Genomic DNA, 14,139 nt, shown 5'->3' with positions numbered 1-14,139 from the left:
GGAAAACAAACTTTTAAATCCATTAATGATGTATCAACTAGTAGAGTATTACAATTGATCCATATAGATATTTTTGGGCCAACTAGGACAACTAGCTTGGGTGGAAAACAATATGCATTTGTCTTGGTAGATGACTATTCTAGATATACTTAGGTTCTATTTTTAAGTACTAAAGATGAAGCATTAGAAAAATTCATCACGTTTTCAAAAGTAATCCAAAATGAAAAAGGTTACTCTATAACTAGTGTTAGGAGTGATCATGGAACTGAATTTGAAAACCTTGGATTTACTGAATTTTGTGATTCTAACGGTATTAGCCATAATTTTTCAGCACCTAGAACCCCTCAACAAAATGGAGTTGTTGAGAGGAAAAATTGAACTTTAGAAGAAATGGCTAGAACCATTCTTTGTGAAAATAATTTGCCAAAATATTTTTGGATGTAAATGTTTTCATCCTTTTGGATGTAAATGTTTTGTTTTAAACAACGGTAAAGACAGTCTTGGCAAATTTGATGCTAAAAGTGATGAAGGAATTTTTATGGGTTATTCCTTAAGTTCTAAAGCTTATCGAGTATTTAATAAAAGAACTTTAGTTGTAGAAGAGTCTATACATGTTGTTTTCGATGATAATCTCTTTCCGAGGAAGGATTCTTGTTTGAATGATGATGTAGGTATTATAAATACAAATAACGTTAGACATGACGTTAGAGAATCATCATCAAAGGAAGAAACGAAAGATGAGGAAACTCATGATCCTCTCGAGAATCCAACCATTGAAGAAAGGGAAGTATCTTACCCAATAGAGTACAACTATGTCAAAGATGGTGAAATCATAGGTGATCCATCCAAAGGAGTAACAACTCGATATTCTCTTAGAAATATTTGTAATTATGTTGCATTTATCTCATATATAGAGCCTAAGAATATTAAAGAAGCATTAAATGATGAACATTGGATTATGGCTATGTAAGAAGAGTTAAATCAATTTGAGAGAAGTAAAGTATGGACATTAGTTGAAAGGCCTAGTAATAAATCTATTGTGGGTACTAGATGGGTGTTTAGGAATAAGCTTGATGAGAGTGGTAATATAGTGAGAAACAAGGCTAGACTTGTTGCTCAAGGGTATACTCAGGAAGAGGACATAGACTATGATGAAACATACGCTCCCGTAGCTAGGATGGAAGCAATTAGAATGTTATTAGCATTTGCATGTTTTCATGAATTTAAATTGTATCAAATGGATGTTAAAAGTGCATTTTAAATGGTTTTATAAAAGAAGAAGTGTATGTGGAACAACCTCCAGGTTTTGAAGATTCAAATTTCCAAATCATGTTCTTAAATTGACAAAAACACTTTATGGTTTAAAACAAGCTCCAAGAGCTTGATATGAAAGATTGTCAAACTTTCTAATTGAAAAAAGTTTTTCAAAAGGGAAGGTTGACACTACATTGTTTTTAAAGCATAGAGGTAAAGATTTATTAGTAGTTCATATTTATGTTGATGATATAATATTTGGTTCTACTAATGATATTCTTTGCCAAGAATTTTCTAAGCTAATTGAAAGTGAATTCGAAATGAGCATGATGGGGGAGCTCTTCTTGGGACTCCAAATCAAGTAAAAAAAAGATGGCATCTTCATAAATCAAGCTAAGTACGTCAAAGATATGCTCAAGAAGTTTGGACTGGAAAATGGGAAACCTCATGACACTCCAATGAGCTCTTCTAGAAAGCTTGACTTGGATGAAGGAGGTAAATATGTGGATGTTAAATTATATAGGGCAATGATTGGTTCTTTGCTCTATCTAACTGCAAGTAGACCGTACATTATGTTTAGTGTTTGCTTATGTGCTAGATTTCAATCATGCCCTAAGGAATCACATTTACTAGCTGTTAAGAGAATCTTTAGATACCTTAAGGACACTCCTAGTTTAGGACTTTGGTATCCTAGAGACTCTAGCTTTAGCTTGCATGCTTTTTCTGATGTGGATTATGGAGGATGCAAATTAGATAGGAAAATCACCTCCGGTACTTGCTAATTCCTTGGAAATATACTGATTTCTTGGTTTTCAAAGAAACAAAATTGTGTTGCATTTTCTACCACTGAAACGGAATATATTTCAGTCGGTAGTTGTTGTGCACAAGTTTTATGGATGAAACAACAACTTTTAGATTATGGAATTGAAGTAGGTACAATTTCTATCAAGTGTGACAATACTAGTGCTGTTTGTCTCACTAAAAATCCCATCCAACACTCTAGAACTAAGCACATTGAAATAAGACACCACATCACTAGAGACCATGTCACTAAGGAAGATGTAGTTCTAGAATTTGTGGATACTTTGCACCAATTAGCGTATATTTTTACAAAGCCTTTAGACAAGAAAAGATTTTGGACACTTAGGAGAGAATTAGGTTTAACCAACCTATCTTCATTTAGTGTTTAAAATAATTTTAGCACTTTTAAGAATAAATGAAAAATGCTTATAATAATAATTTTTGATTGCATTCTATGCTATTAGTTAGGGGGAGTTTATGTTATTTGGTGAAAATTAATTTTATGTTCAAATGTAGTTTAAGGAATAATTTGATTGATTGAACATGATTAATTTTCAATATATGAGTTACCAAAACCACTAGAGTTAATTAATTTAGCAATTTGAGTGTTTAAAATGGATTTTTGACATTTTTGTGATTAATGCATTGCTTCACTTAACAGTGCATCGATGCATCCCTTTGAATGTGCATCGATTCATCTTGCTGATGCACCGATGCACTCCTTGAATGTGCATCGATGCACAGGGTCATGCATCGATGCATCCGTCAGGTTTTAGGTTAAAAAGGCTTATTTTCTCATTTGTTTTAAAACCTAAAACTAAACTCTCTTAGTCGTTCGCCTCCTCTCTCTTTCCTACTCTCAAAATTGCTCCAAATCCTTGGTTTTTGATCGGAATCTTCGAGCTTTTCAACTCCTAATCCTGCTTCAATCATTAATTCATGCAAAACATCAATACATCCCTCTCAATCCGAAATTTCAAGGTAAACTTTTCTAAAAAATTATTTTATCAATTTTTGATCTTAGGGCTAGTTTTGATTAGTTCTAGGATGAACATTATATCGGGCATTGGTTATATGATGATTTTAAACTAGATTTTACAACAAATTTCATCAAAAACACACAATTTTTCAAAATTTTCTTTGAAATTCGAAATTAAAAAAAATTATTTTCGAAAATCATTGATACTTCATTATATTGTTTTTATGAAAACTATATGTATTACAATATTTCCAATGATATTTTCAAATAGTTTTCAAAACTTTGCCCATTAGGATTGTTTTGGAGAACCTTGATTATTACAGACTCAATTGAGTTTTGGGATTGATTATTGTGCATACATGTTTTTCAATTTGCAGGTTATCTATTTCTTTCCTTTTTCCAATCTTTAAATCATGTCAAATCCCAAACGTCCTAGGTCCTCTTCGAGTCGGTCAAAGCAAAATCGTCCTCCCGTTCCTCCACCACAAAATCCAAACAATCCTCAAAAGACCATAATTAGTACATGTTTTAATATGCCTGAATGTCGGAGAGAAGAATTGTACCATAGGTACATGGATTCTTTCCAATCTTATAGAATTAGGGAAGAACGTATTCAATCTCTACAAGCCATGATAGACTTTAAATTTGAATACCTCCCGATTCTTAGAACATGGAAGTTTGATAAACTGTTTTCTCTTAGACCTATCGTCTTTCATCAATTAGTCCGCATTTTCTATTCTAATGCGGTCTGTATTCAAAACGAAACTCAATGTGGAACTATAGGAATTAGATCCTACCTTTTAGGACAATATATTCTTATTGATTCCGCAACTATAGCTTCAAAATTTGGGTTAGATGACAATGGTGTATATGACAAAAAAGAAACTGTGAAATATTCATATCTCCCAAACACTAGTGTTAGTACCCTTCGATCTCATCACGATCGTTTTCTTCATTTAATGATCTCGTGGTGGTTTCAACCATCAGAGGGTAGGTACTCCACTCTTCGTGTTAGGGATTTATGGTGGATGTATTGTATTAAGAATAAGATCAAAATAAATCTTCCACAGATTATCTTTAGTGTGCTAGTCGATACCGTAAACATTATCCCATCCAAACATGTTGAAACATTAGTTTATGGTTGTCTTCTTAGCAATCTCTTTATTAAACTCGGTCTGGATGTCTCTCTTGACAATCCTATTCCTCTCCAAAACCTAATCAATCTCACATCCTTGAAGAAAGCGGATTGGAAACAAGACAAGATAACCGATCAATGGGTTTTTAGACCCGGTAAGCAAACCCTGGGAGCTAGTTCCTCACGAGCTGCTCCTAGCTCCTCTCGTGCTCCTTTTCCTCCTCCTCCGGCTCTGACTACTGACGATGATCTTGAATTTCAACAGCTTATACAAGACATCGATGATCACGTACCCGATGACGAGCCTGCACCGGAACCATCTCCACAAGAGGATCAAATGCCTCCATATTTTCATTCGTTTTTGGAGACATTTGATCTACGGTATACTTCCATCGAATCCCATTTGACTGCTACTCACGAAGCAGTAAATCAATGCTTAGACACTTTGGAAGCTCGTCAGATGGAGTTTCAAAGGGAGATGCTTGCACACATGGATGCTCTATCTCTTGAGATGCAAGCCCGATTTCCTCCTCCGCCTCCCGATCCTTCTATGGATGACTAGACTTATTTTATTTTGATTGTATTTGGGATTAAAACTTAAAACTTGGATTGTTAAAACATTTTGTTGTTTTTGAATTGTTTAACTATTGTTGGATGTTTGAACTTTTTATTTATTTGGTTTGATCTTTATGAGCTTCATGTTTATTAATTTTTTGCATTATTGACATCTTAGATGCATTATGACCAATTTACCATTTCACATTTGATTTGAATATTGATTATGAACACTAATAGCTAACCTATCTTTTGATCTTTGATCTTAGCAGCTTAAGCTATACTCAATTAAAAATGTTTAATCAATTGGTTATGTTTTTTAAAGCCTTCTTTCACTCAGTTTTTGAGTCTTTTTGATTTTAAAAAAAAGGGGAGAAGTTTTAAGTGTTATAGTAAGGGGGAGTAATTTCAAAATTGAATTCAAAACTTATTTTCAAAGAAAATCTTAAAATTACTCAAGAGTTTTGTTATATCAAAAAGGGGGAGATTGTTGAAAATATTTTGATATTTCGATATAACAAACTAAGTTTAAATGAATTTTAAGATTTTACAAATGATTTTCTAAAGTATATTCGATTCAATTAATTGAATATCAAATTATTACTCCAAGTCTTTCAAGATCATTTCAAACCTTACTAAATGTGTAAAATTGTGTTTTATAATTAAACTATTTTTGAAACAATTTTCACAAAGTATTTTGAACCAAAATCAAGCCTAAAATCAAATTTTCAAAGTGATGCACCGATGCACCAATCCATGCATTGAAGCACCATGGAATTAATTGAACATCAAATGCATTTTATGCATCGATGCACATACCATGCATCGATGCACTTAGTGCATTTGATGCATCGATGCACAAGACCATGCATCTATGCACTCAGGCTATTTCAAAACATCAAATGCATTTTATGCATCGATGCACTCTTAGTGCACCGATGAACTGAGAGACCAACGGTCAAAATATTTGAATTTTACACTTGATGCACCAATGCACCTAGGGTGTGCATCGATGCATGAGACGCTCCCAACCACTAATATTAATTGTTTTCACACTTAAGCGGCTCTATTGACTCCACTAAGCATCCCTAACATTCAGAATCATTTGAAGGTGTATTTAAACAAGCTTAGAAGCCATTGATCAAAAACAAGAAACAACAAGCAACTAGAATCAAGAGAGAATCAAAGAGAAAACATCAAACCTCAAGTTTGAGCATTTCAAGCCTATTTTTCATTAAATATTCATTTTGCTTTCAAGAACACTACTTGTACTCAACTGTATTCATTTTTTAGTGTTCTTTTCTTTGTTCTAGAATTGTGCAAACAATCTACCTTGTGAGGATTTTCTTGTAAGTTTGTAAATTTGTAATCTTCTCTTTGAGAAAGAGTGTTCTCATAAATTGGTATATATTCTTGAGGGTGTTGTAAGGTTATCTCTTTGGCCTCAAAAGAAAGAACAAATTAGTGAATTTGTTGGAAAATCCTTAGTGTGGATAGCTAAGGTATTGGACGTAGACTTTGGTTAAGAAAGTCGAACCACTTTAAATCGCTGTGCAAATCTTTTCAATTTTCTGCAAAAGCTTCCACCAGATTTTTATTTGCCAATTTACCCCCTCTTGGCCAATTCTGTCGATCGATTAACTCAACACCCTCCCTTTCACTTTTCACTTGAAAAATTACGTTCAGAAATACTAACAGCCGGATTGATTACACCGGGATATATCCAGCCACAGTGGCCCTCGAATGAGAAATAAACCTACAAGGAGATTCCTTGGGTAAACCAGGATGTAACCCTAGCTTGTTCAGCTAATGTTCCTGGAAACCTTGAGGATCCTTTAGACCAAGCAATCCAGAAGTGCAAGGTAGAGATAAAGGTCCAAAACTCAGAAGTTGTCAATTCAACGGAGAATGTCTGTGAAGACCATCCGAACATGAGGGCTTCCGTGAATGTGGTCTGAGATTGGCCCGTGGGTTTAAGAATCAGTGGAGCAGACGTAGCTTCAACACCTATATCATATTTCCTGAAAGCAAGAGCGATTCTAGGCAGCTCAGGAGGCTTGATGAATATTACACCAATCACAGCTGCAATATGTGTTCGGGATCCAACCAAAACTATCACCACCGAGGAAAATCGTTTTGGATCTAAATTTGGGCCTAATTTCCAGAAACTAGGAAAGGAAATACTGATAAATCATGAAGAAGTGGGATTTTCCTAGGAAAATAATCCGGAGGAAGCAGAAGTTGATGTGTTTGAGGGTACGTCAAAAAGAGCCCTAGCTAGTGAAGAATGGGGAGCCAGCGCAGATGAAAACCCTAATCTAACTAGTGGGGCAACCAAATGAGGCCTTATTCCATTTCGTTGCATCCTGTTTGAAATTGTTTTTTGAATTTTCTCGTATTTGGAACTTATTTTTGAACTCTTTTCGGATATTTAAATGAATTTATGTTGAATGTTGAACCAAATTTACAACTTGAAATTCCTTGAATATCACCTGAATTAAAAGCTTTTTAATAATTGAGGTTGTAAATCTTTGACAAATGACAAGATTGAACCCTGCAAAACAAAGACCCCTTGGTCTTAATTTAAAAGATATATCAGACTACATGTTCTTCTCTTACAGGGACCGAACTAGTTTTCCCTTATCATGAAGAGTCCATCAAAGGTTTGGTATTCAGGTATGTGTTAGGAGCGAACAAAATGGGGCAACTATCACATGAGATTGCAAAACTAATTGGTTTATACTTTTGTTTAAGACTTTCAATGATGATCATGATCTTGTCAGATGGAATGGCCAAGTAGGTGAATCTAGTTTAGGTCAGTTGCTTGGGAACTGAACTCTAACGATGAGATTTTCTTACCTTCAAAAACACCTAGACTATAACAGGTTCTTCTTAACAAACTTAATACATTGGACCCGTATACCCACATTATAATATTATTTATATATAATAAAGCTTGAGTTGTCCCTCTAGAGCAATTGGTTAAACGCCCCAGCTTTATGGATAATATTCAGCTAGCCTGATAAAGGTGATTATACTATATAATAAAGCTTGAGATGTCCCTCTAAGGCAATTGGTTAAAATCCTCGGCTTTATGGATAAGATTCAGCTAACCTGATAAAGGTATTTACATATTGAGTTGTCCCTATAGAGCAATTGGTAAAACACCCCGACTTTATGGATCCAGCTAGCCATTTAATAGCAAATCTAAATAAGGAGTTTTGGTAAAAATGGACTAAGGGAGTTAAGGAACACCTGTTATAGTCAAATACACACGAGCACTCAAGAATCTCATTTTTAGACCAATATTTTTGCACTACCTTTGTTAGAGGAGCTTACAAAAACTTGAACAAATGAAAAGATTTCAAAGAACTAAAACAGAAGTATTCTGAAAGGTCTAGCCATTGATTATGCTAGTTGTGTCACTTTTTTTGCCTCCGATCAAAATGTCAAATCAAGAAAAAGGGTATATCATGATCTTCACGATGACTGAATCGATGAAACAAACCTTAATAACCCACCTCTAAACCAACTTTTCGATCTTGATATTTGTCAAAAGTTTGCAGCTATCAAAGATTGAAAGAGGATTTGATTCTTTTGATATCCAATAAACTCTTGTTTTATGATTTGGTTCAATTTTGAAACCTAAAAGGAGACAATATTTTCCAAAACTCCTTTTGATATTTTTCAAAATTTTGAAAATTCAAAGGAAGAAAATCATTTTCAAACAAGATGAGTTCTCTGGAAGCATGTCTTGGAAATCAACAAATATCTCTCCGAAGCTCAAGATTGAAACTGGGGCAGGAGAAGCCAAATTTTTTGGGGGAAAATTTGATAGGGAAAGGAAAACAAATTGTCTTAGGCTGAGGTTTGCAAGAGTACACCCTGGTGGAAATGAAGACGAACTGAGAAAGTGAAGACTGCTCACGCAATTATTCCCTTCACAAATCAACATTCTGTTTTAAGCATATTCAAGATTCCAGCATCACGAGTCATCAAGACTGAAAACCAGGGATTGAAATTTTTATCCAAACACCATAATAACATATGTTGCATATGCATTTTAGGCATACTTAAGAGCATTGCATTCATAACATCGCATATATGCATATCTTTGCAGGTTTTATCTAGAGCCAATTTTAACTTCGCAGCGAAGGAGATTGGACTCGAAATGACATAATTTGTTCAAAAGTAGATTTCAACTTCACGACAAAGGATAGCTAGCTTGAAAACCAAACTTCATAATAAAGGGGGTCAGTCACGGTTTCAACTTCACGGCGAAGGGAATCGTGTCCACCCGCAACATAGGCTACTTGGATTTCAACTTCTCAGCGAGGTTTACAAGTCAAGGCTCAACTTCACGACGAAGGGGCCATCCGCGTTTTTAACTCCATGATGGAGGATGTCATACCCACACATCCACGATTTCAACTCCACGATGGAGGATATCGTGCCATTTGAGGCTCAACTTCACGATGAAGGGGCTTCCCAATTTCAGAGCCAATTTCAACTTTACAGCGAAGGATATTGGACTCAAGACAACACAAGCTCAACTTCACAATAAAAGGGCGGCTGATTGCCAACAAATAACTTTTCAGTTTCATTCAGAGTCAATTTCAACTTCACAGCGAAGGATATTAGACTCAAGATAGCACAAGCTCAACTTCACAGCGAAGGGGCGGCTGACTGTCAACAAACAATTTCCCAATTCTAGAACAAATTTCAACTTCACGGCAGAGAATATTGGACTCGGAGAAATACAAATTACTTGGATTTCAACTTCATGATGAAGGATATCCAATTACCAGGCTCAACTTCACGACGAAGGGGCCACCCACGGTTTCAACTTCACGACGAAGGGAATCGTGCACACAAGTAACATCCATCTCTAGATTGGATTTCAACTTCACGAAGAAGGATATCAAACTCAAAGAAGGAGTGTCAGTCAACAAACTTCCTAGTTTTAGAGTCAATTTCAACTTCACAGCGAAGGATATTGGCCTCGAAACAACGCAACTTATATTGGATTTCAACTTCACGATGAAGGATATCGAATTCCAAGGCTCAACTTCACGACGTAGGGGCCAAACACGATTCTAACTTCATAAACAGATTGACCCAACTTGAAACAAAATCTTGTCTCTCTTGGGACAGTTTCCCTTGAAACAAAATCTTGTCTCTCTTGAGACAGATTCCCTTGAAACAAAATCTTGTCTCTCTTGAGACAGTTTCCCTTGAAACAAAATCTTGTATCTCTTGAGACAGTTTCCCTTGAAACAAAATCTTGTCTCTCTTGAGACAGTTTTCCTTGAAACACAAAAAACCTTTGAAATCGTTTCTCTTAAAACACAAAAAAACCTTTGAAATCGTTTCTCTTGAAACACAAAAACAAAAACAAAAAAAAAACCTTTGAAAATGTTTCTCTTGAAACACAAAGACCTTTCAAGTTCGATTTCATTCAGCTTGAGTGCCTATCAACCACTTGGTGGAGTCAAAGAATTATTTTCCAATCGAATTTTCAAACCAAGATATTTAAACTGAGAAGAAGACCGGAGTTGACTACAATTTGACAACGAGAAGCCACATTCCGATTCAAATTCTAAATTGCGGCTTCAATTCCATTTCAAGATGGACCTGACTTCGCAACTAAGGAGCCATTCACAACTCAACCTCACGACAAGGGAGTCATTTCAGGATTCAATTCAAATTGACAAATCAGTCTCAACATCGGATTTCAACTCTACAACAGAGGATATTCGATAGGGATTGACTCCTATATGGATTGTGTTTGATATATTCATGTTAGACTAAAAGTGTGTATTTTAATCTTTTCCCTACACCCGTTACACGACTATGGGTAAAGAGGGGCAGCTGTAGACACTACTTTTCACCCAGCAACCTCTCCCCGGAGTTCACGGCTCCAACATCACCAAGTCAGCAAGTTTTAGTCTCAATAGGACTCCATCACTATCAAACCAAGCATTTGAGTTCGAATGAAACTCTTTAAAATTAGCAAAATCCTAGGCTATAAATGGATACGAAATACACAGCGAGGGGGGAGAGCAATAACAAAGCAAGAAAAAGAATTGAAGAGAGAGAGAGAGAGAGAGGTTCTATGGCCTCTCCACCATGGTACGAAACCACCAAGAAGTATACTCTTGCACCAACCTTACTCGTTGAGCTTCCTTCGCCTGAACCTAAGCCTTGCCATTACCAACACCTTTGCCTAGCCGTGAGATCACATGTCACCATAGCTATCTGCTAATCGTTTCCATTCAACACCATCAATGTACCATCGATCACGAAATTGGCAAATGGTGACCCGAACCTGAAAGAAGTAAAAGGATCGAGATTAGAAGAAAAAGATGAAAAGAGCCAGAACAAGGAGATGAGCTTACCCATTCGGACAAGGCATATTTCCAGCGATCGGAGGCTCCTTAAAAAGATTCGAACGGTCAGCAAGTAGGAGACAACATGAGGAACGATATACTCCGACCACAGCTTGATCCAACGGGTCAATTTCTCGTAATCGAAGGTAAAATGGCCAAGCTTTTAGTTTTCTTTCCTCACGTTTTCCTTTGAAGGAAGCTACTGAATATTAGGATGCAAAAACCCCCTTTAAAGTATGATATATACGTACTGTCCATGTGTTTAAGAAACCCAGATTCATTTGCTCCATGTAACTCACATGTATTTGGGGTTATACAGTGCTAAACCTTTGTGTAATCCTTTCATCTTTGAACATCATTCATTTTGGTCACTTTTATTTTTATTCTTTTATTTTATTATTTTATTATTTTTCTTTTTTATAAACTTTTATTTTTCTTTGTTATTTATTATATATATTATTATTATTGTTATATTAATATTTTTATTTTATTCTTTTTTATATTTATTTAATATTTTTCCTTTTTCATCTATTTTATTTTTTCTTTCCTTTTTCCTTTTGATTTATTTAAATCCTCTTTATTATTTTTTTATTATTTTCTTTGATTTATTATTTATTTATTTTATTATCTTTTTGTCCTTTGATTTTTATTTATTATTCTTATCTAACATCTTTTTGACTTTTTTTCAATAGTAATTCCAATCGACCAAAGGTAAGTAATTCGAATCGAATGTTTTAAGTTTCAATTTTAATTTTTAATTTTCGCAAATAAAGACAACCGTCAAATTAATTGGTACCGAAAGGGGGTTCAAGGGTGCTAATCCTTCCTTGACCGTAACCGACTCTCGAATCCGATACATTTCTGGTAAAACGCAGATCATGTAAGATGGTGTCCGATCCACCTAACTATTTTTAAAATGATCGATGGCGACTCTATCCCAATTATTCACGTTGTCAGGTGTTGGCCTAAGCATGCAAGTGGACAAAAGTTTAAGGTCTCTGCTGGATTTGAAGATCAACATGTTGTAGACTTATAATCACATTCATGAAGTTGCATAAAGTAGAATTTTGTAGGTGTAATGCATTTACTTGTTTACAACAATTTATATAATTTACTTATGTTTACTGTACATTTGCAGGAAGTCCTTGTATACATGTTGCATATGTTATCTTGTACAACCAAGAGATGCCTTAATCTATGTTAGCAGCAAAAATTCCAAAGAAACTCAACTGAGTATATATGCAAACATGGTCAGACTAGTTAGAGGTCCAAAGTAATGGGTTCATTACAATAAAAATGAGCTTATCTTACCTAGGGGTGGATATGAGTCATGTTGGGTTTTTGGTTAACCTAACTTCGATCGAAAAACTTTCAGCCTTCACCCAACTCTAACTCGTCTCGATTTTTTGTGATATTTTACCCGCCCTGAACCCACCTCAAAGTTTAAGATAAAAATCAAACTATGTATTGACCGACCCAAAGTATGGTGAAAAGACTCAATGAAGGAGATTGCAACAACAAAAAGTTATAAAAATATTAACTTTTGCAAGATCCAGAAAACATTGTTAAAAGAAAAATAAACGTTTTTGTATTATTGTAAATTTAAAGTTTGAAAATCTTATCTTTAGGAACTTTTTTCAAAAAAAAAAATACTTGCAGTGTGATAAGCATCGAATTTGCCAAATAAATAATGAAAGTAATATAAAGAAGTAGAGGTCGATTCACATTTACTACGGAAGTATGATAAATTTGCTTATTTTGGTCCTTTGGTTTAAACTGCAAAAATAAATATAGGGGATTTAGAAATAATGAAAATAATGCAATAATAAAAATAAATGATGAGAAAATAAATAAAGTAGAAGAATTCAATTGAGATGATATAGTTTTATGTTTTGCTTAGCCTCAATTTCGATCGATCATTAAAATATATTTTTTCTTTTGGATGCACGCCGATTACAATCAACGTACCCCAACCCCTGTAGTTAACTCTTTTCTCTGGTTAACCGAAATTCCCAAGTCGTCGTTAGCACCAAGACAACTTTGAGTTCTGAAAGAGCCAGACTCGGGTTATAGTGTCATTATGAGAATCGAACTCGATCCGTCTTCCAAACAGTTAGCCAAACACCTTCAAATCAACATACACTTTTGAAGTGAAGATGTAGTAACTTTTAAAGGTATGACCGATTACCACTCTTAGTTTCCAGAAAATCGAAGAATATTATCTGAAGTTACAGAGAGCAAGTCTCAATTCTCACGATTTAGAATTCAGTTTCGATTCCAATCTGAGTTCAAAGGTTGAACCTATGGGGTATATATAACATGAGAGTTCTAAGTAAATAAATTAACTAATTCCTAAATAAAAGATAGTGATATAATCAAACTAAAATTCCTGCCGAGAGTTGTAGTAAAATAATTAATTCCTAAATAAACAATAATAATAAAATAATCAAACTAAAAATCTTAAATTTAAAAGGATTATCATAAAAAGATAAAAATAAATATTTAAGTCTAGTTGAATTCTGATTCATCTTCTAGATAACTTTATGTCATGTAAATTTCAATTAAATATTCAAGACATTGGACCATTGAAATCTATTGGTTTTTGGGCTAATTAATCTAATGAAGCTCATGTCTAAATAGAACCCAAAAGAAAATAAATAAGTAATATCCAAAAGAAAAATGAGGAGTAAATAATAGTAAAAATATATAATATTCAACACTTATCATAGGGTTGAATCTTTCAACTCTCAAAAAAGAATATTAAACACAATCACAAAGTTCTAAGATTTTTTGGACATGTCATCTCATTACCACAAATTTTTTTCTTGTTAAGAAAATAGAGAAATAAACATAAATTGTTTTTAATCTAACCTTAAAAAAAATGAGATTTTACTTATAATATCAATTTTTATCTCGAAAATGATTGAAAATTTTCAACAACAAAAAAAAAGAGAGAAAATTTTAAACAAAAGAAAAAAGTTGATCTAAGAATGGAGAAATTAAGAAGAAAAGAAAAGAAAAGTTGG

The sequence above is a fragment of the Hibiscus syriacus genome, unplaced genomic scaffold (genome assembly GCF_006381635.1).
Source record: "Hibiscus syriacus cultivar Baekdansim isolate YM2019G1 unplaced genomic scaffold, ASM638163v2 tig00110694_pilon, whole genome shotgun sequence".
Classification (NCBI taxonomy): Eukaryota; Viridiplantae; Streptophyta; class Magnoliopsida; order Malvales; family Malvaceae; genus Hibiscus; species Hibiscus syriacus.
This window is presented reverse-complemented; position numbering follows the sequence as displayed.